This window comes from Patella vulgata, chromosome 8 (genome assembly GCF_932274485.2).
Source record: "Patella vulgata chromosome 8, xgPatVulg1.2, whole genome shotgun sequence".
Lineage (NCBI taxonomy): Eukaryota > Metazoa > Mollusca > Gastropoda > Patellidae > Patella > Patella vulgata.
This window is the reverse complement of record NC_065886.2, coordinates 5,217,345-5,242,045: the sequence shown is the minus strand read 5'-3', so window position 1 is coordinate 5,242,045 and position 24,701 is coordinate 5,217,345. Positions and strand designations below refer to the sequence as shown.

General features: G+C 36.5%; 1 long non-coding RNA gene across 1 annotated transcript; it reads right to left on the bottom strand.

Moving 5' to 3' along the window:
- Positions 1–1,340: 1,340 nt before the first annotated feature.
- On the bottom strand, positions 1,341–23,682 carry LOC126829426 (uncharacterized). Its single transcript, XR_007683390.2, has 4 exons — positions 23,477–23,682; positions 5,814–6,001; positions 1,963–2,091; positions 1,341–1,568 (listed from the first exon to the last, which is right to left on the bottom strand). It is a non-coding gene; the product is annotated as an uncharacterized LOC126829426 (long non-coding RNA).
- Positions 23,683–24,701: the final 1,019 nt, after the last annotated feature.

Here is a 24,701-nt window from a genome sequence, read left to right as displayed (position 1 = left end):
GTAGTTTCGTAATTTTAGAATTACATGTAGTTGTGATTTTTAAAGGATCAAATTTTAAACAGAAAGCTTTACTGTCTGTAGTTGCACATGTTCTTTTTACATTCTATATTTTTTGTAAAAACAAATAAAATCTACAAACACAATAACAGGCCTACAGTACACCGAATAAAATAAAGTTAGATTCATATGTTGTCATTAAAAGCAATTGAAAAAGAATCATGTGCGAGGGAACCAACTATATTTTCTGAAGAATCTGTTGTATTCTGGCAAAAGGATAATGGACAAGACTAATTTTTTCTAAGATTGTGTATCGAAAAATGTGATTCTATGTAGGCCTACAATTACTTGTGGTAAACAATTTAAGTGTTAAGTTTATGGTATGTTATATTTATATACCTTTCCAAATTTCATAACAGAAATATTATTTTGCTCAATTTTCATTTGCAATAAGCTTTTAATAAAACAGTAAGCCTAATACTGTTATGCTATTAAAAATCACATTTCTCCTTTTTACTGGTAGGCCTTAATCCAACCAATAAAATATTTACTGAAGCACTATCACTAATTTTAAACCATTCAGTAATTCAATTTACTCTGTGATTATCTAGTAATAGTATGCTGTATGGTTAACTTCAGTTTGTATGGCAGATAATTCCATAATAGTACACAGTATAAATTAAATTTTCTATTTCTAAATAATCAGTTGACAAAAAAATCACAAAAATAAAAGTAACTCTGAACACAGATCAGACCTAATGTCATGGATATCTAGAGCAAACTTCAGATTTATAATAAATGAAATGAAATGAAATGGGGTTTAACGTCCTACTGTTCTGCTCCTAACCTGGGCTAATGAAGACGGGCATACGCCATACAGTGTGCTATGAGGGAAATTTTGCCCGGACAGCGGCACTACGACCTACTCTTATATCGAATTCCAACTGCCAAGGGATCTTTTACGTGCACGCCAATGTGTACACGGGACCTCGGTTTTTCGTCCCATCCGAACGACTAGACAGCTTTCCTTGTCAGCCCCTCCGTCCTGCATCACTGACAAGGGAGAACCACGCCGGAAAATCTGGATGAACTTTCTCGGCCAATGCAGGGATCGAACACCCGACCTCCAGGCTAGCGAGCTAGCGCCTTACCCACTTAGTCACGTGATCCCCTCATATAATAATTTAATATATTCTTGTGCAGTAAAATTGACAATCTCATAGTATTAGGGGGCCTATAATTATAAAGGCCGTCAAAACATTACATGACACCCAAAGCAATATGCAAAATATTCATTCTCAAGTTGTTTTTGGTTAATACTTGTTTGTAAAAAGAGAAACCAATCAACGTAAATAATGTTTATTGAAAAATGTTATAGGCCTATTTAAAATAGAATTTTAATATCTTTAATTATTATATTTTTTTAAAAATGAAAGCCTACATTTTTACGCTGCCCAGTATACTGTGATACATAAAATACCCAGTACCAGTCCAATAAAGTTTAAAGTACGAGCCGTTGATCCATTGGCTTGAGCAGTTTTCACATCTCCAGCAGTAAAGGCATCACGTGACTGAAATAGAGTTATGGTAAGCATACATTAAAACGCCGAAAGATTTTAAATCTTTCAATTACTTACAGGACTAAGGCTGCTCATATTCTTGTTCGCCTTGTGGGTCATGCACTGCTAAAAAATAACTAAGGCTCAAAAATACCAGCGACATGAAACTTGGCATAATTGTCTCGTGGACAATTTGCGCATCGATTTATGGACTATGAGAGAGAGAGAGAGAGAGAGAGAGAGGGGGGTGGGAGGGGAGAGGGGCGTGGTTAGGATTGACAGCCTTTATGTGACAAGGAAGGAGTAGGGACTCTTGTCGAAAAAATGATTTAGTTTGTGTTGTTCTCTCTCTCTCTCTCTCTCTCTCTCTCTCTCTCAAATATTTCATTCAATTTCAAATACTTACCCCGCATGAATAAATTATTGAAGCGGTTCCAATTGGACAGCAACAGCACAGACAAACAAAGATGGAGAATCCCAGATAATCCGGGGGTTTTGTCACGTGGAGTGTTGACAGCTGTGGCTGTGTTGTTACCTGAAACCATAAAAAAATCTCTGGTCAAATAAATAACTTATAATTAGTATCATTTTCAATAATAACCCTAGTCTGGCCCAATATGTTTGGGATTAAACACGGAATCTCAGGGTTAGTGCGCCAGGGCCTTATGAACTGAATCCGCTGTGGCCCCGCTTCTATTTCCAAACAACAATTGAGGTTGTACCATTTTGATGTTGTACCTCGTCGTAACATCATTTTTCGTGAGTTAGGGCTTATTTACTGATCCTCTATGGTCTTTGGGGATCACGTGGCTAAGTGGGTAAGACGCTGGCTCTCTAGCCTGGGGGTCGGGTGTTCGATCCCTGCATTAGCCGAGAAAGTTGTCAGTGATGCAGGACGGAGGGCCTGACAAGGACAGTTGTCTAGTCGTTCGGATGGGACGAAAAACCGAGGTCCCGTGTACATATTGGCGTGCACGTAAAAGATCCCTTGGCAGATGGAATTCGATCTAAGAGTAGGCCGTAGCGCCCTTGCCCGGGCAAAATTTCCCTCATAGCACACTGTATGGCGTATGCCCGTCTTCATTAGCCCAGTTTAGGAGTATTTCATTTCTATGGTCTCTCTTGAAGTAACGGCGAAATCAAACTGTAATGTAAAATCATTAATGCTAATTTTAGTCAGTTTGTGTTACATATCTTTAGTTTAACGTCCACTCGACATAAACTAGGTCATGTCCGGACTAGCACTTGCTTCAACATTATTTCAATAGTTCGCCTGCGCGTTGGGGCCTTTATCTGTGGAACAAAACCAGGGGACCTATGACGGGGTATCAGGTTAAAAATGCGATCTGCAGTAGAAAGTAGAAAATAAAAAGCAAAAGAGAAAATTCTTATCCAAAATGGACATTTTCGTGTGGGAAACATATACCGTTCGTGCTTTTCAACCTAATACGTCCACCTTTTCAAATTTAAGTCGTAAATATTCTACTTTCAACAACAGAATTTCTACTTTCAATAATCAACTTTTGACATTCGACTTTCAACTTCAGATTTTCTACTCGAGATTTTCTGCTCGAGATTTTCTCCATGTATATTACGGAAATAAATTTGATCACGTGACTATTTCTGCATGTCATTAAAATACGGAATTTTCCCTGGGCCCTTATTCACGAAAACTTAACTAAGATAAAATCCAAATTTTAGTTATTTGATTGGATAATATTAGATTGATTTTAGTGCTTAGCCAATCAAAATTGAGGTATCTACTAAAATTTGGATTTTATCTTTAGTTAAAGTTTCGTGAATCAGGGCCCAGAAAAATAAACGATCCCAGGGAAAGATAACTCTAGTTGTAAGACTAAGATAAGGACGCAGACCACCAAATTGTAGTTCGTCTATTTATAGCAATTCTCTCTCTGTCTCCTTTCTCCCCTTTTGCATGCCCATTTTTGTTGATTATTTGGTCTAGAATGGACGAAGAAGGTTTGAATTAACATTTTCTGCCAGGTTTTGGTAAATATTTATGATTTTGAAGCGGAAGGATAACGGAGTTATCAGGTTGGCTACGGTGATATGTACGGCAACTAGTTACATGTTTTTAGTATGCTTCTTCAAGTTTGTTTATCTCAAAATTTTGGTGGTCAACCTCATACAAATTTTAGTGCAAAGACATGGCCATTTGTTCCTCTGTATGTAGTGAAAAGCATTCAGCCCAACGAAAATTTGGGGAAAAGTTGGAGGTGGGCAAAAAGGCCAGAAGTAGTGCGAGTTATAAATAGACAATTTTTCCCATAATTTTTTTCTCTCCTCTTCCTTCATTTTTGGGTTGACTTTTTGGTCTAGAATTGGAGAAAAGGGATCAAATTTGCAATTTCATAGCAGTGTTGGGTAATACTGATGATATTAGAGCGGAGGGATAGGGGGTGTAAACATAGGCGTACGGGCTCAATGACAGTTAGGGGGGCAGAACCCGAAATTCCCGAAAAAAATTCGGGTTTACAGACAGCGACGCCGGTCTTCCTCTAATAGAGCCTAATTAAGATGGCTGACTCGAATTCTAATCAATCATTTACAGTCCACGGAGACGGGACAGTTGGGAGAACATTTTGAAAATTTGACTGTCGCAAACGCGTTTTCCTGCTATTCTAGCCTGTGAATACAGCAACTTCAATTTGGTCCAATATAGCCTACCTGGCTGACCCGAGGTCCAAACAACCAATCAATCAATCAATGGAAAATTTAACCACCGCAAAGGCGTTTTCTGTTATTCTAGCCCGTGTAAGCAACTCAAAAAGTATCCAATGGCTTTGTAAACGAAATCCCATTCTGAATTCGAACCATCCAATCAGACTGTTGCAGCTGCATTCACAAATAATAATCGATGCCCGAAAACTGTCACATAAAGTAGAGTGGCTCCAGACAATGTTTTAATCCATAGTCAACTCAGTACAAATTCGTGGTATTCAATTAAAAGAAAAGTAAGGGCTCGGTGATAGTTAGGGAAGCAAAACTAGAAATGCCCGAAAAAATTTCAGGTTTACAGACAATGGCGCCGGTTTTCTTCGAGAAGCGAAGAAGCAAAGCTGACCTTGTATGCCCCCCCCCCCTCAGAAAATTGTGGAATATTTAACAGCCGCGAACGCGTTTAACTGCTATTCCAGCCCGTAAAATTAGTGTTTTATTAGATTTCGGGCACTTTACCCGTCTGCCCGAAAAGTCAGCTTGCCCGAAAGTGCCCCCCCCCCCCCTGCCCCCCTGGTTCGTACGCCTATGGGTGTAAAGTGTCTTTCTGCAGAGCAATCATTGTGTCGGAAGTGAGATTTTCACCCAAGTCAACATCAAATCCCCGTAGCAAAAAATCTAAATGGTCAACCCCCTACAAATTTATGATGAGGATATTGCCAAATGTGGTCCCCATTTTGCCTATAAAGATTGGAACCAACGGAATGTTGAGCAAAAAGCTACAGCCTGTGATGTTACAGCCATTTAACATTAAAGTCAATGGGCAAATAATTGCTAGTCTGAGTCCATGTGCAACAAAGATTGAAAGCGGAAGTGCGGTTAAGAGTTATCTTTCTATGGGATCATTTATTTTTCCGGGAAAATACCGTATTTTAATGACATGCAGAAATAGTCACGTGATGAAATTTATTTCCGTAATATGCATGGAGAAAATCTGAAGTTGACAGTCGTATGTCAAAAGTTCATTATTGAAAGTAGAAATCTGTTGTTGAAAGTAGAAATTCTGTTGTTGAAAGTAGAATATTTACGACTTAAATTTGAAAAGGTGGACGTATTAGGTTGAAAAGCACGAGCGGTATATGTTTCCCACAGGAAAATGTCCATTTTGGATAAGAATTTTCTCTTTTGCTTTTTATTTTCTACTGTCTACTGCAGATCGTATTTTGAACCTGATACCCCGCCATAGGGACCCAGAGAACATCTACGAAGTTGGACAGGTGACCCTTCAGGTACAAGCGGGGAATCGAAACCACGCCACTTAATAGACCTTATGATCTATTAAGCCCCTGACCCCCCACCTCCCCCAAGAGTAATCAAAGATCCTTGCAACCATCAGTTTTATTAGGTTAAGGATGCATATCTTTAAAACCTCACTCAACATTTTAAACTTAAATAGTAGGCATTATGCATTCCATCTCGAATTATCTAGTAAAGATAAAATGGCCGTAGTCTAGTGATAAATTAAAAACCAACAAACTGAAAGTAGATATAAGTAAAGACCATATAATTCATACTTACAATAACATTGCTACCGACTAGGTATTGCGCTTGACCATATCCTTGTTGTGAGGCATATCCTTGACCATATCCTTGTTGTGAGGGATATACCTGCTGAGGGGCATATTGCCAGGGATCTTCTTGTTGCGGGGGATCTCCTTTTTGCGTGGGATTTCCTTGCTGTGGGGGGTATCCTTGGGGATTCTTAACTGAAAGATGAATAAGAAGGATTAGTTTTTTTGCTACATTTTAATATATTCTAAATATCTGGACCAACGGTCATACTAGTTATACTCCCAATTTTAACATCCACATACTGCAGCACCTTGATCGCGAGATGAAACAAATATTCATATTAAACTGTTTCAATGGCATTTAGTAATTGAACTAGAGTATACAGGTCACAATTCTATGGAATACAATTACTGCTTTTTACTGAGCGACGTTTCGACTAGGCTTCTCTAGTCATTATCAAGCTATGATAAAAAAATGAAAATATGACAGGACAATATATACATGTACACAACAATGCTTGGTTAATGCTGACAAACCAGGGATCTCCCTTAATTACGTGTAATATTTAATACTTATCAATATTCCAGTGACAATTTTAAGTTTGTAATAAACATCATAATTTGCAAAAATGATAATTATTAATTCCCAACTATTTTTGCTTTTCAGGCCTGCTGTTATTGTAATTTAATGCACTCAATAGTTCTAACCCTGCCTTTCTTCATCACTATAACATCCAGTGAAGTACTACTCAATATTTCAAATTGTCAGCCTCCAGGGGATTATTGATCATTTGTGCAGTCATTGTTTTAAGGGATTTTCGTATATCAGTAGAATCACTCGCATCAAAATACAATTAGAAGGATACTGTAAAGCGCCGTGGTCCCCTACGACCGACTTCCGGATCAATTCACTTGGTGTGATATACTGTTTGTCTTGTGTAATTGTTTAATTGTTTATGTGTTTTATGACTCTCCTGCATTTACTGTTAAAGATGCATTATGTTAAAGCTAAATCTGACTATTACAGGATTTTATTTTGAACTCAAATGTTATATAAATAATTATCAAGACATTTCTTCACATGATACGTAAGCTTATAACCAATTCTCTAGAACATCGGATGGCCCATAAGTAAACGGATTACAATACGATCGCCATTTAATGATTTCAGTTAAAAATGGAGAAGCGAGCTTGAGGTTCGATTTAGGAGATTAACACTTCCTGTTACGTATTTAGAGGGGGTTTATTGTCCATTTAACCATGCTTGAATCATTAGAACACGAGACGCGATAGCGTGTCTGTAGGCACAGACACACAAAGAAGAAATGGGTGTGCAGACACAAAAAAAAATTGAGCGTGTCTGCCAGAATGATTTTCAGTGTCATTTGTAATGAAGCGACTCGATGAACAAGGCTAAACATATCCCACAGGAGAATACTACTGGTTTAGACTAGAATAATCAGACGCAAAAGACTGTCATTCAATTTCTGTGGCACCATGCAAGAACCTGATAAGCCACATGACATTCTATTTGAGAAAAATGCAACTGAAGTCTGTGGTCTATAATTCCAAATCTATGATCTCTATTTGATGTTTTGTGATTTTAATGTGTACAGAGGCATCGTATAAAAATTCTGGATGATAATCTCTCTTGTAACTGCAAACCTTACGGAAACTTTTGGGCAAATATGAATTTCTGAGATAATATTTTTTGAATTTTCCATGCAAAAACCTGATAAGCCACATTGATGAAATCCCATTGAAGGTTTGTTGGCTCTAATCTTATAAAATACGTCATAAATCAACTGAAACAACACATACAAAAATCCCACATATGCTAGGAATATCAAGGGTGGACTCAACGACCATGGGTTTTGTGGGGTGGGGGGGGGCTCGGGTGACGAAGCGCTCAACAGGTGGTCCAGGTGGCCCACTCCTGACAATTTCAAAAGGTAGAAGCCCAAAAATGCCATTTCCAGTGACCTGAGACAAGAATCCGGTTCTAAAGTGCGCCCACTGGATCGCCCCCCCCCCCCCCGGCGCTTAAATCCTCCCTTGACTTAAACATCAGCAAAACGGGTTAGAACGCCGTGGACAACCTTGATAGACCGCTATCTCGTGACATAAAAATAAGAAAAATGCATTATATGTTATGAAAGTGTGTTGACAATACAAAGCGTCTTAATTATTGAGTTATTATAATGTCCACTTGACACAAAATATGTCATTTCGGGACAAACGTTCGGTACAATTTTATTTCAATCATTCACATGCGTGTAGGGATCTTTACAATATTTTTTTAGCCCTGCATGAACTCGATTCCATTCAGTTTTCGACTCAATGAAAATACCAATTTTAATTAATTACAACAATTAAACCAGCGGTTACCATGCAAGATACGCCCACATTTTGCAAGAGATGTACAGAGAAAAAACTAAAACAAATGTGATTTTTTTTTATAGAAACAGTGACCAAAATCCAGGAAGTTACGGTCCTATATGCACAAATATCGAAAGAAACCAAGATTTGTTTGTTGGATATAAACATATATGTCAAGTTTCATCAATATCAGATAAAAGTTGTGACTTCTAGAGGGCCCACATTCCACAAACTTGGTATTACGTACTTTTACACTATTTGCGTACAAGTGGTAGCAATTTTGTCAGGTAGTTTTTACGAAATTCGAACTCAAATCATCATTATGGTAACAGTGATATATTTAAACCGTTTTTAAATTGGATGAAAATTGTGACCTCTATAGGGTCCACAAGCTAAAAACGTGATTTTTCACACAATCGGGGGTCATAACCCAGGAAGTCATGGCCCGATATATGCAAATATCGACAGGTACCGAGATCGTTTTGATATAAACATATATTTTAAGTTTCATCAAGATCGGATAAAAATGTGACTTCTAGAGGGATCAAACCTTGGTATGACATACTTTTGCACTATATGCAGCCATTTTGCGGGGTTGGATGGCCGAATGGTTAGCACGTGCGTGCTGTATCATAAGGTCTGTCATTGAGTCAACTGGCGGGGTTTCGATTCCCCGGTTGCACGTGACAAGGAGTAGGGTCGCCTGTCCAACCTCGTGGGTTTTCTCCGGGTCCTCTGGTTTACTCCCACTGCTAAAGACCCCTACGCGCAAGCGAATTATAGAAATAAAATTGAACCATGTGTTAGTCCTGAAATGACTAAACTTAGTTACGAGCGCCATAATCCATGAAGTTACGATCCGATATGCGCGAATATCGAAAGGAACCAACCCGAGATAAATGACCTTGGGTGTGACTTGTGGGTTATCAGGTTCTTGCATGGAAACGTTGGCACACAAATCAGATATTATGAGGCTTATCAGGTTCTTGCATGGAATATGCTTATTTTTATATCAGGTTAAAACTATTATAGACTTGGTTATCATGTCAAATATATTCACAGTGTCTTCATGATTACAGTCAAGATGGATACTACCCATCTACGTTCAATGGCACTCTTATCTCAATTTTGGGGAAAATGTGGGTTATCAGGTTCTTGCATGCTGCCACAGATTTGGACTTTTCTCATATTTCGCCAAACATAACCGATTAGAAATTACAGTAAAAACAGAAATGATTGAATGTAATTCAGTTTATATACATTCAAATTACATTTTTATATGCCTTGCTACCCATTTGTATCCATTTCTGGGCGATCATGTGGCTAAGTGGGTAAGACGCTGGCTCGCTAGCCTGGAGGTCGGGTGTTCGATCCCTGCATTGGCCGAGAAAGTTCATCCAGATTTCCGGCGTGGTTTCCCCTTGTCAGTGATGCAGGACGGAGAGCCTGACAAGGACAGCTGTCTAGTCAGGGATGAAAAACTGAGGTCCCGTGTACACACTGGAGTGCACATGAAAGATCCCTTGGCAGTTGGAATTTGATATAAGAGTAGGCCGTAGCGCCGCTGCCCGGGCAAAATTTCCTTCATAGCATACTGTATGGCGTATGCTCGTCTTCATTAGCTCAGTTTAGGAGCAGAACAGTAGGACGTTAAACCCGATTTCATTTCATTTTTCTCAACCAACACTGAGATTGAACCCCTCATTTGCATGTCAGTGTGTTACTGATTACTAAGTTTGTGAAATGTAGGTTTTTCCTCATGTAGGTTTGTCCTCATGAAATCGGTTTAACGTCCTACTGTTCTGCTTCGACTGGGCTAATGAAGAAAGATATATGCCATACAATGTGCTATGAGAGAAATTTTGCCCCAGCAGCGGTACTATGGCCTACTAATATCGAATCCAACTGCCAAGGGATCTTTTCGTGCATGCCAATGTATACATGGTACCTCGGTTTTTTGTCCCATCTGAGTGACTAGACTACTGTCCTTGTCAGGCCCTCCGTTCCTGCACCTCTGACAAGGGGAAACCATGTCGGAAAATCCTGATGAACTTTCTCCACCAATGCAGTGATCGAACACGTGCCCTCCGGATTACCGAGCCAGCATCTTACGCACCGTGGCTTTATCAAAATTAGTAATGAAGATGTGCTATGACAGAAATTTTGCCTGGAAAGAAGCATTACCACACTTACTAATGAAGATGTGCCAGGAAAGACATTCTGCCTGGAGAGCAGCATTTCAGCATACAGTCATTACCAATAGTTCTAAGTGCACGCCAACCTATAAAAGAGGTCTTTACACACTTTTCCATCATTACCAATTACTAGTCTGCGGGTTCACTAGTCCGCGGGTACACTAATCCGTGCGTTCACTAGTCCACTGGTGCACTAGTCTGACTATATAAAATACTATAAATATGAGTATTAAAGAAACCCAGTAGATATGGTGACTGATATCACCCAACATCACGGCATTTTAACCCGAAATCACAACATTTTAACCATTATAGCATATGCCCTTCTTCATTAGCCCACTTGGAACAGAATAGTAGGATGTTCAACCCCATTTAAAATTCATTTTCATACTTTTCTGCACCAATCGGACTATTGAAGATAGTCATACGCGATGCAGAGTGCTATGACGGAAATTTTCTATGGACTGTGGCAGGGCGGAGGATCTGGCAAAGGGATAAGGTATAGTTGTTCGGGTTTTAAGAAAATCAAGTCCCCATGTACATATTGGCATGCACGTAAAAGACACTCTGACAGTTGTAATTCAATATCAAAGTAGGCCATAGTGCCGCTATACGGGCAAAGTTTCTGTCATAGTACACTGTATATAGTGTATGCCTGTCTTCATTAGCTCACTCAGAGCAAAACAGTAGGATGTTCAATCTCATTTAATTTTCCTACTTTTCTGCACCAATGGGACTATAAAGGATAGGCTTGCAAGCGGACGAGTGCACCCGTTGACTATTGAGCATCATTTGCTTGAAAACGTTGAGAGAACCCTCAACGAAACGTCGCTTTAATCAAAATAGTAATTGTGTTCCATATTATGTTTTTTGCTGTATCATGGAGTCAAGTGAACGTTAAACCCCATTTCTCTATCTCTCTCTCAATTTTGACAAAACAAATAATGATTGATTGTCGGAAACTGTTTCATAAAGTAGAGTTGTTCTCTACCAAAAGGTTATCACTGTCCAAATGTTCGGAGTAGTCTACACCTAGTCTGACAATGGATGAAGTGTTTTTATAATTAAATTTATTAAATATAGTACCTTGCACCAGTAAATATAAAATTAATGATTCTTGCACCAGTAAATATAAAATTCATAGGCCGACTTAACTTTAAGTCCCGTAATGATGAATGTTATAATGACACGTTTTCCATTGCTGAACTCCGAGATTCTCTTAAACGAGCTCGGGATACTGCAACTGGTCCAGATGAAATTCACTACCAGATTTTAAAACATTTACCTTTTTCTACACTCTTAATATTAATAGATCTTTATAACCGGATTTGGGTTGATGAGAATTTCCCTCCTTCGTGGCATGAAGCCACAATAATTCCCATCCCTAAACCGGGTAAAGATCATACGAATCCTACCAACTATCGTCCGATCGCTTTAACTAGCTGTATTTGCAAAACCATGGAGAGATTGATTAATCGGAGGCTTGTTTGGTACCTCGACTCCAACAACCTTATTACTTACCTCCAATGTGGATTTCGGTCCCAAAGGAGCACTCTTGATCATCTCGTTAGATTTGAAACGTTTGTCAGGGATGCTTTCATCCAGAAACAACATGTAGTTGCTATATTTTTTGATCTGGAGAAAGCTTATGATACCACATGGAAATATGGTATCATGCGCGACCTGCATAACCTCGGTCTGCGAGGTCGCTTACCTATCTTCATTAAAAACTTCTTAGAAGATAGGTCGTTTAAGGTACGTTTGGGATCAATATTCTCTGACCCATTTCCCCAGGAAATGGGAGTTCCTCAGGGAAGTATATTATCTCCCACACTTTTTGCTAACAAAGTAAATACAATACCGACGTGCCTTAAACGTGGGGTCGATGGCTCTCTTTATGTTGATGACTTTCAGATGTGCTACGGATCGACAAGTATGCAGACAATCGAACGTCAGTTGCAGCTTTGCCTGAATTCTATTCAACGATGGGAAACTGACAATGGATATCGATTTTCGAAATCCAAGACTGTGTGCATGCACTTTTGTCAAAGAAGAGGTTTACATCCTGATCCGGAACTTACACTGGATGGTAGTCCCATTCCAGTTGTAGATGAAACGAAATTCTTGGGTTTGATATTTGATAAGAAATTATCATTTATCCCTCATATCAAAACCCTCAAGAAGAAATGTCTGAAAGCCCTCAACATATTTGGAGTCTTATCAAACACTGACTGGGGAGCAGACCGCAAGGTCCTGCTCAGATTATATCGAGCATTAATAAGATCAAAACTCGATTATGGGTGTATTGTGGGTCAGCCCGCGAGTCTTATCTCAAAGAGCTTGACACCATACACAACCAAGGACTTAGAATCAGTTTAGGGGCATTCCGAACATCTCCAGTGCAGAGTTTATACGTCGAGGCGCACGAGCCCTCATTGCACGACAGACGTGATAAACTTGCACTGCAGTGTGCTTCAAAAATTGCATCTTTGCCTCATCATATTTCATTTAACACCATATTTAGACCCTATCATGAACATCTATATTTACTGAAAACTAATGTTATTCCATCATTCGGTATTCGCATTCAACCCCTTTTGTCTCAGGCTGGTATCAGTCAAGACAGTATTGCGAATACCCCTTTCTTTGAGACACCACCATGGGCTATATCCCCTCCCAAGATCGATCTCGATCTTACAAAAAATAAAAAGAAAGATACTAGTTCTACAGTGTTTCAGTCTCTCTTCAAAGAGTTAGGGTCTAAATATGGTGATTATGTTCCAATTTATACAGATGGTTCCAAAGATGGCGATCGGGTAGCTTCGGCTACTGTCACGCCATCTGAGACCATTTCTGTTCGTCTTCCTCCTGCTGCTTCCATATTTACTGCTGAACTCCAGGCCATCTTTCAGGCGTTGGAGTTCATTAAATCCTCTTCATCTTTAAAACACATTATATTTACCGATTCTTTGTCCTCTTTACAGACAATAAGCAGCTTGCACACCCTTTAGTAGCAGACATTTATCGTCTGCTACTATCACACGAGTTTAACGGCAAGGACACCGTCCTTTGCTGGCTTCCCAGTCATGTTGATATTAAAGGGAATGATCAAGCAGACTTAGCTGCCAAGTCTGCTTTATATCTTCCCATATCACAATTTCTTTTACCTTTCACCGATTTTAAATCGTCCATTAATTTTTTTATATATGACCGCTGGCAACGGTCTTGGGATCTTGCAGACACAAATAAACTTCATCACATTAAGCCTCTCTTAGGAGACTGGCCAAGCTCCTACAGAACCAGCAGGAGGGGTGAAGTTGTTTTGTGTCGCTCTCGCATTGGTCATACCTTTTTAACTCATATTTTCATTTTGAAGCGAGAGCCTCAACCAGAATTTGTTCACTGCCATGTTCCTTTGACAGTAAAACACATCTTGATTGAGTGCAATCATCTCAAGTATATTAGAACTAAATATTACCGTTGCCAGTCAGCACACGTCAATTATTTGCTCAACCGGAGCTATATGATAGAGTGCTAACATTTTTAAAAGAGACAAACTTTTATTCTCAATTTTAATTGTATATATTTAATCATGTATGTCGTTTTAAATATTTATATATGTAAAAGATTTGTTATATTTATTTTTAATTAATATATTTCTGTGATATTTGTTTTTATTTACATATAAATTCAATTATGTGATAGCATTTTAATTTGTCTCGATAGATTCACCATATGTTTGGCGCAATATAGCCCGGTTGGAGCTGACGTGCCATTAAACAACATTTCATTTCCAGTAAATATAAAATTAATGATACTTGCACCAGTAAATATAAAATAAATTCATGATAATTATTTATATATTCATGTATTTTTGTACAAGTGTACATTCTTGGAATTGTATTACCATTAACAATATGGAGATCAATTATAATAACCTTTTGCCTTGTTCATGAATCCTTAAATTTTTGAAAATTTAGTTCTTAATATGAAACTGTCTTAATAAAATATTGCTTAAATCAATGTGTGTTGTTAATGTCATTCAAAATGGCGACTGTCTACATATACAATATATAAAATAGGTCATGAGTCGATTGTTGCCGTTTTTTTTATTTCGAATTTAAAATTATATAAGTTGTAAAACCATATAAAAGTAAAGATTGGGCCAACGTAATATAACGTATTTATGTAACCTCATATAAAATATGGTAGAGCGTATACAAACAGAATTATATGAATATATTCATTATCAGAAATACACAGGCCTTTCAAACGAACAGCCGCCATTTTTATACCTACATGCATATGTACAAAATATATTTTTATCGTCTCGGGCAAGGTCAAGGTCACGATCTTTTCACGGTTGATGATTGTGTTTAAATCTGTTTATATCATATTATTTCTATTCACATTACAATATTTTTTTATAGGTTACGGTTATTGTTGTTATTTATCTAAATTGCTTCAATTATTTATTAAATATTTTTTGTTTGTTCGTTTGACCGGAACGTACGGAATTCTGGGATTTAAAATGGAGGCACTTTATTATTTTTCCCAAAGAAGAAATGATGCCGTGATTTAAAGTTAAATAAAGCTATTCCACACATACACACACGATTGAGGTTCAGCGAAGTAAAGTTGAAGGTAAGTGCACTTTGTATGCGAACTTCCGTTGACAGTATACCGATAGATATAATGTTGATAAAAAATAATCTGGCCGTGGAAAAAGTTTGCACGCAACTTTGTATATCAGATAGTCAGTATTTTTTTTAACACGATGCAGTTATATTGTCCGTAAACCATGCGATTTATAAACAAAATCAACATTGCTTTAAGTTATCGAAAGTAATACTGGTTCCAAAATTGTTTAAAAAAAACTTGGATTCAAAAATTATCAAACACATACACATAACGAATTTATTAATGATGTAAACTGTTAAAATTCAGGCTATGCTAATTATAATATAACTACATGTAGTATTTTCTAAACATTTTTAGGGGCGTTTCAGGTTGTTTTTTTTTTGTGTTATTGTACTGATATTTTTGCAAATTTAATAATGCATAATGCAAGAGCTAAATCTATATATTGTACGTAGGTTAAGTAGGTATTTCTTGAGACTGTAAATGTTATATTTTTTCATAAGACATTTTAATGTTAATGATTTAATTTAATTGAAAAATGGATAATCAAGACTTTAAGCTTATACATAGGCCTATTTATATGATATAACATTAAATAACAAGTTTGCCAGTACATACTTGTACATAAAGGTTTCAGTCCTACTCCCCTGCTAATTTTTTTCTTGCAGTGGCCAAGAAAGTTCATCAGGATTTTCTGGCATGGTTCCTCTTTTAACTGGTGCAAGACGGGGGGGGGGGGCTGGTAAGGGCCAATGTACAGTTGTTCGGATAGGACAAAAAACCAAGGTCTTTTGTACACATTGCCGTACATGTAAAACATGTTGGAATTAAAAATACCTGTAGGCAGTAGCACCACGATCCAGTCAAAATTTCCATCACAGCACACTTTACAGCATTTGTCCAACTTCATTAGTCGTTTGGATGGTACGATTGACCGAGGTCCTGTGCACACTCGGGTGTGCACGTAAAAAAAAGATCCCCAGGCAGTTTGAATTTGATATAAGAGTGGGCCTTAGCGCCGCTGTCTGGATAAAATTCCCTGATAGCACACTGTATAGCATATGTCCATGTCATTAGCCCCGTTGGAATAGGACATTAAACCCCATTTCATTTCACTCATTCCAAAGTTAACTCCTATTCCATCAATACCATGAACAAACGAGATAGAGGCTATAGGTTTTGGCCATATTTGGTCAATATCCCAGATTTCCTTTCTTTTATGCATATCATCACTTTCATAGCGCTAATGTAGACCTTTTTCTTGAACATTTTCCCTTGTCAGTGATGCCGGACAGAGGACCTGACATGGATGTTGACTAGTCATACGGATGGGACAAAAAAACAAGGTACTGTGTAAACTCTGGTGTGTTTGAAAGATCCCTTGGCAGTTGGAATTTTATATAAGAGTACGCCGTAGCTCTGCTGTCCAGACAAAATTTCCCTCATAGCACACTGTGTGGCATATTTCCTGTTATCACTTCTCAACAAGCTGTGGATATACATGTAAATTGTTAATATTTAAATGTGTATTTTCAATTTTATAACATTATATTTTTGTCTTTTAAATAAAGTATATGTATACATACTTATAGAATATTTTGTTATATAATTCTGCTAGATTTTTAACTTTCCTGTGCAATACATTTAGAATTCAAAAAAGATGTTTATTTAATGTTATAATGGTCGGTTAGATCTCAATCATTTTGCTCGTCCTTTTAACGACAATTTAACGCCAGGAAATGACGTTAATCTAGCGTAAAGTTTACGTCATTTTTACGTTATATTTACGTCATTTTCTGGCGTAAATCTAACGTAAAGTTTACGTCATTTTCTGACGTAAATCTAACGAAAGTGACGTAAACTTTACGCAAAATTTACGTTAGATTTACGTCAGAAAATGGCGTAAACTTTACGTTAGATTTACGTCAAAAAATGACGTAAGTTTACATTAGATTAACGTCATTTCCTGACGTAAAATTATCGTTAAAAAGATGAGCAAAATGATGGTAAACTGACTGAACAAGAAATTAGTATTATTGCGGTATTTCGAGGCGAGTGTCCGTGTGATTGAAATAATTCCACCCTGCTATCCGAGACTAAAGCCCGTCGTACACGAGCAAATTTTCTTTGACAAATGGAGATTTGTCAAATAAATTTGCCCGTGTACGAGAGGAAATTTACCACATTTTCATTTGCCATATGAGATTTGACAAAAGCTGACATGCATAGCTTTTCGTCAAATAAATGTGTTAAAGATTTGGAACTTATGCTCGTGTACGATAGGCCGTCAAATAAATTTGCCACAAATCTGCGCACGCATCTAAATCTATTGATTTCACTTTCATTTTTCGACGCAGGGGCAAATTTATTTGCTGGCTTCGTACACGGTCAAAGAAAATTTGAAGAGACCGTCAAAGAAATTTGTTAAATTTTCTTTGATCGTGTACGACCAGCTTAAAAGAGGAGTAACTCTTGGCAACAAAAATGACTTCGCTTCGGGAGTTTCATGTAAGTTTCCAGCCTTTATTATTTTATTTTGCAGACTGTTATCACAATGTTGTAGCTAGTTCTTCTTCACACAATTGCAGTTCATACTTACATCCTCTAAAATACCATATAAACCCAAAGCCGTATATAGATAAAGTTGCGACAACTGTGAAGCCAGAAATTTCATAAGACGTCATGAAAATATGACGTCAAGTGTATAAAGACGCCATCTTGGGTCCCAAGTATTTGTACTTACTCACTATTTTATGTCCTATCATATTGTTGTGTCGAAGTTGGCTGCCCCCGACAGGGATGTATATATAATGTTTGAGCTAGAAAAAATCCTGAGAATCATTAATCTGTTTAAATTGTCAAAATCGGTTCATAACTTTTATTTTTGTAGCTGGTTTTATATACCCATAGGTAAGCAGCGTTTATCAAAATTCTGTCAAATACGGGCAAAATGGATAAAATAATATTTTGACTGACTGAATGACGTTGGTACAGGCTCAAATTGTACAAATATGGAGGGTTTAGAACATAATTGTGATAAGTCACAATGCTTGATATATTGACTTATCACAATTATGTTCTAAACCCTCGATGTGTGCTAGGGTTACACATTTACTAAAATCAACCACAAAAATATTGTTTTTACCTTTTATGTGGACAAAATTTAAAGGAAGTCAGGAATATTTCGTACAGAAAAGTAATAAAAATAATAATATTAAACAAAATCATAAAAAAAATCATTATATCTTGAAAATTGGTTTTCTGATGATAGAATAATAAAATCAAACTGGGAAGTATGTTTTCATTGACCAGTTATGAAATATCAAATAAAATATAAAACTTAATAAAAGGAAATGAATCGTAAGGAACAGTTACCGGTACACTACATATATGTCTACATCATATTTACTAAGTTAAAATCAAAAATAAAACTATTTTAATAATTTTTATTTGGGATAAAATTAAAGGAAATTGGTCTTATTTCTGACTGGAGTTGGACAAAATAACAATATCAAAATAACTAAAAAAGACATTAGATCTTAGAAACTGGTTTTCTTTCTGATGTTGAAATGATAAAATCAAACCAGAATTTTAAGTTTTCTCTGAATAATTATAAAATAACATTTCTTTTTTATACCCTTTACAATGATTTTAAGTTCTCTAAATAATTTTAAATTAACAAAGAATAAAACATGACAAATGAACTATCATATGCCATACAACCAAAACCTGTAGCCTAATAAACTATACAAATAACAATAAAAACAAGAAAGGCATCTAAATTTCAATCAAATATTTTACCAAGCTCTAGGAACCTGAAAAATTATAGTAAATATGATTTAAAAATATTGGTAAACAATAATCAAATGGAATGGCCAACAATTATTTTGACACCATGAATACGTAACATGGATGGAAATGAAGTACGCCGTGATATGTGCTATGAAGAATATTTTTATTTAACACGAAATTGATAAAGCACACGATTCAAACTAATTTTATTTTTTTCGTAAATAACAAATTCAGTCTCAAAGAATTAAAATTGTTAATATTTCAATTATTTTCTCGCATTTGCGCGTGTCTAACTGGATATAGTCTCGGTCAACAGTACCTCATAGTGCAAAGCGTACGGGGAATATTCGTATGAATGATAGAGACTACATTTGACACGTCTTCCGCCATTATAGAATTCCGCGAAAAAGAGATAAAACATACTTTTTTCAAACGAAAAGTATAGCTGAACAAACTATTATTATTATTATTATACAAAAAGCGCACATTATTGTTATAAGAATATAGTCTAATTCATAAGAAAATGAAATAAAAAATACACCAGATAAAAGCTCTATTAAAGCGCTATTCCACACATCTCAACATTTATCAGCTTTTTGTTCAATCTATAAAAGCCCTACAGTCCTACAAAGTGTTTGTTTAGTCAAGTGAAACAAGAAAATGCATAGGCTAAATGGAAAAATAGAACAAGTACACCTTAATGTCAAAAAATACGTAAAACTATGAAATAAGATACTTCTATATGATTTAACCGAAAGGTCCTATATATGCAACACGGATATATAATATCTACAATCAAGTAAAACGAACTGCATCTATTCATTTTAAGTATTGCGTCGAGCTGAATAAATTATGTGATTTATTGTCATTAAGGGATCTATGGGTGGTTGGTTAACAATGTGTAACTAAAAACTATGATATATTGTCTTTATTGCCAACATTTCAAAGTACATATACCTAGAACTTTCTACACAATATATTCATTTAAGCGCAACTATGTCATTTGGGGATTAATATACCACATATTACAAGTCATACCCAACGGAGAGAAAGGACGATTAATTCAAATTCCACCATTTTGGATTTCATTTTGCCAACCATTGTGAATTTCTACCATCAAGATTTCTCGAAATTAAATTATTGAGATTATCGCTGCCCTTTTATTACCAAATTAATGTTGTTGTTTTTTTTTCATTTTTATTTTTATTTTTTAAAATGATATTCTTTTACCAAATTTAGCAGTCATATTGAAAGAAATGCCCGGCACCAAATGACAAATACATTTTTTTAATTGATGTTTGTTAAATTCGATTTTTCCACACATTTCGCTTGCATAACCAGTCGGTGTTTGAGAAATTTAAAAATAAATTATTTATCCTACCACCACTGAAAGAAACTGATTACGAGATATCGCTCTCCGATAATTCCTGAAGAACGCTAAGTTAATCATGTCATTTTGCCTTGGCCGATTTTGAGTATGATTTCGTCTGACATATTTATCATTGAACCAAACTGCATTGGTTTCTTTTGCAATTTGTTTAGGATAAATTGTAGCCCTTAAAACGTTATAGTTACACCAAGAAAAAACATAAAACATTATATGACGCCATGACGTCATAGATTTTATGGCGTCATCATTGACGCGTCATAGTTGGGACCCAAAATGGTGCCTTTAAATGAGTTGTCGTAACTTTCCCTTTACAGGGCTTTGTATAAACCATGACAATGGTGTCTAGTCTAAGATGCCAGTGGTTGCTATGTAGCTGTTCTGACGTGTTGTCAACAAATGACAATTTTGGCATAAATGATAATGATTAGGTAGGCCTGTATTTTAGCTGCTATATTCGACTACCTCATTGTATTTTCAAGCGATTCCTTGTGACTAATGAGTATGACTCATTATTAGGTAGATCATGCTAGTCAGATTTTGAAAGCATGATTTTTTTTTAAAAATCCACCTGATTAATAAAAATTGGTGAGTGAAGCTAGCCTATCAAAAAAGAAAACATAGGCCTACTGACACTGTCACTGCATATAGTTACGAATATATTTGGATACCTGAAAACGGTTTTAATTAATTTATGACTGATTTCCTACTGTTTTATGTGTTTCAGAAATGCGATTTCATAAAAGATGATGTTTGAAAATGGTGTGATAGTCATGTGTGCAGAATTCCTTGAATATATTTGCCAATAAAGATTTGAGACGAGGAAGATCATTGATCACAAAAATGAAAAAAAGTACACTGTTATATTTATACGCAGTAATTCGCCTTGATAATTTAGAGGAGGTTTATTGTTCATTTGACCACACTTTTCGACCAATCAGAATCCAGGAAATTTCTAATTTGTGCTACAATAAAAAGTAACGTTGCTACGATAATAATATTATCATGTCATATTATTGATTTATTGATTATTGATTTAATTTAAAAATGAAGAAGCGAGGCTGGGGCTGGATTAAAAAGTAACGTTGCTACGATAATAAATAATATGTGTCAAAACTTCAAACAGTGATAACTTTGCTCATAATAAAGTAATTTGGATGAAATTTTCAATATATTAATTTTGAATTATTCATTTGGAAACTAAACTATTATAGCTAGTACGAGCAGACCTTTATCTTACATAATGCATCTTTAAAATAAGGGGAGGCCACTGTGGTTAAGTGGGTAGGACGCTGGATCGTTAGCCTGGGGGTCGCGTGTTCGATCGGCATTGGTGAGAACGTTCATAAGAATTTTCCGATGTGGTTCCCCCTTGTCAGTGGCGCACGACGGAGAGTCTGACAAGGATAGCTATCTAGTCGTTCGGATGGAACTGAGGTCTCGTGTATACTTTGGCGTGCGCGTAAAAGATATCTTGGCAATTGGAATTCGATATAAGAGTAGGCCGTAGTGCCGCTGCCCGGGCAAAATTTCCCTCATAGCAAACTGTATGGCGTATGCACGTCATCATTAACCCAGCCGGAGCAGACCAGTAGGACGTTAAACCCCATTTCATTTCATTTTTTTAAAATAAGATTAGTAAATCAGACAGAAAGTGAATAAAAGAAACCATGTAATTACACCATACCCTTACTCATCTTCAATACCCCGCATATTTTGGCACTATTTTTGATTGGGTATAAGCCCAGCTTGTGATCCTATCAGATTCCTTCGTTAAAAATATCGTTACGATTATCAAGTCTAGCGCTTATAGCTAAAATGTCTACATGTGACAATCGAGTTGCAAAGTTCAAGGTTCGATCAATGTCAAGGTTGCTGGAAATCATACCTGATCAACAAAGAGTTTCTATGGAGGCCGCCATATTTGTTTACAGTGTGTTATGTGCGACGACCCCTGATTGGACAATGCTAATTGATCACGTGTAAACACAACCAGCGCAAAATTTCGGGAATTACCCAGTTCTGGAGCAACGGTAGGGTGACCCATGTACTCACAGAAATACAGTCCACCGCTGATAGTTCGAGACTACCACTGAAGCGTGCACATTCGCCGTGCCGAGACCAACTTTCTGACAGTATGATACTATAAATAGCCATGGCACGTGCAATTCTCTACAAATCTATCAACTATTACAGCCGTAAAAAATTTATTGTTGACGATTTTGAATAGCAGTAAACTTAAGCTTCTTGGTTATTACAGCAGATTTAGAAATTACGTTCGTTTCATTTTTTAAATCGCTTTATCATTAACTGTACAGTTAAGAGCGGCATCTTTTGGTTTAGTACAAATAATATCTCTGAATCACTCGGGTTAGACAGGAACATGATACTAGCAGTAGTTTCATTTTACTTTTACAAGCTGCTTAAAACGATTGTTGAGCTACCTATCGTGCTTATTTCTGTTAGATGTTGTAAAACTCGCGATCGTTGCTTCAGAAACATGACCCTTACTGTGATATTACAGGTCCACACCCTGTCTTGATTGTGTTCATATGTGAGAATAAAGTAGATCAAATGGCCTTGTATTTTATTTATGAATACCAAGCATAAATTAAACTTGGCCGCTCTCGATGTTTTGTTTGACTATAAAATCTTTCCGGGAATATTCAATCCGGTTTAGCGACAACGTAGAAGGTGACACAGTACAGAAAGTTTCACACTATCTTTACACATATAGTCAGTTATTGAATAGCAATAAAGAAAGTATTTCAAATCCGTTGGGCACATCTCAGATAGCCCTGTATTCGCTTGTAGTCATGATTTTGAAGATGTCAATTATTACGTTTTAATCTCTATAATCTGACTTCGATAATATTTCTAGAATGATATAAAAAACGTCTATAGGTTTCTAATGATCGCCTGGGGGTTAAATTGAAAATGTTTTAAATATTATGAAAATGGCAAACCTGAAATTGTAAATTTGGGCGGGGGTCCAAGTATATACAGACCCCCCAGAAAACAATTAGGGTGGGGGCGGACCCCACCACCCCCTCCCATGTGTGACGCCCATGAGCCTAAAATAGGCCTAGATTGTTCCTCAATCTTTACCTGGTAATAAAATCATGTGTGTAAAAGACGCAGATGATTTAAAATTATCATGAATTGGTAATAATATTATTTTGTGTACACAAGAGAGAAGTGGCCTAATACACGCTCGCCTGTTCCCCGTTCTTTTTCTGTAAATAAATACTTTATGCATAATAAAAACAGACTTACCATCTGAGAATTCTTGCTTCGACATGATTGTTACTCCTTATTTTATTTTGTGTTGTTATTATTAAGACCAACAACTTCACATGAACTGATTCACCGTACTGCCTGTCTTGCGTCTTTATCCAACAGAATACGGGGGGTTGGATGGCTGAATGGTTAGCGTGCGCGTGCTGTATCATAAAGTCTGTCATTGAGTCGACTGGCGTGGTGACAACTGTAGGGTGTTTGTTGACCTTGACTTCAATACGATAATAAAAGTTGAATTTCTGAGAAACTGTAGCAAGTGGCTCAAGACAAGTTGTTTTAATCCATAATCAATTCACTACAAATTCGCTGTATTCAATAAAAAGAAGAGTAGTGTTTTATTCGCTGGCACTTTATTTTTCTAACACTAATTTTGCCTTGAACACAGCGAATTTTTTATTGAATTGACTATGGATTAAAACATTTTGTCTTGAGCAACAATTTTTTAGAGCATTGGTTATTAATTGTGAATGCTGCTCCAACAATCTGATTGGATGATTGGAATTAAGGTCAGTACAGAGGGGGATTTCGGTTGCAAAACCATTTGACAACTTTGAAGTCACTTAATAAAAGATACATTATGTAAGATTTAGACAAAGAGCTAGCCATTCTTGCTATAATAGTTCGAAAATAGATAATGTAAAATGAATAATTTGAAAATTTCATTCAAATTATTTTATTGCGAGCGAAGATATTAACCGTTGGAGGTTTGACAAGACGTGTGCAATAATTTCAACCACCGTACTGGTTGTTCGAAGCTAAGGCTCGCTCCTCCATTTTTAGCTTAAATCAAAATATGGCTGAACTGTTTTCCGATGCCACCGAGGTTTGATTATGACCTGGATATTTTAATTAATGTCTAATTAATAATCTAGAAAACATTTCAGGCCTAAAGAAAGACCAGCCATAGGTCCCGAATCCCGAATAACGTGCCAACTTCACGTTGCCCGAACAAGAAGTTATTTTCCAATATCCATTGAGTATACACTGCAATAATAATAATAAAAACTAAAATTATAAAAAACCTTATTTATTAAAAACCACTATTTATTAACAATTACAATTATTTGCACCTTATTTATTATAAAACACGATTTATTAAAAAAAAAAACACGATTTATTAACAATTACAATTACATGCACAATATTAAAACACAGTAAAATAAGCAAGAAGGCTATTTTCCGATATCCATTTTAAAACAGC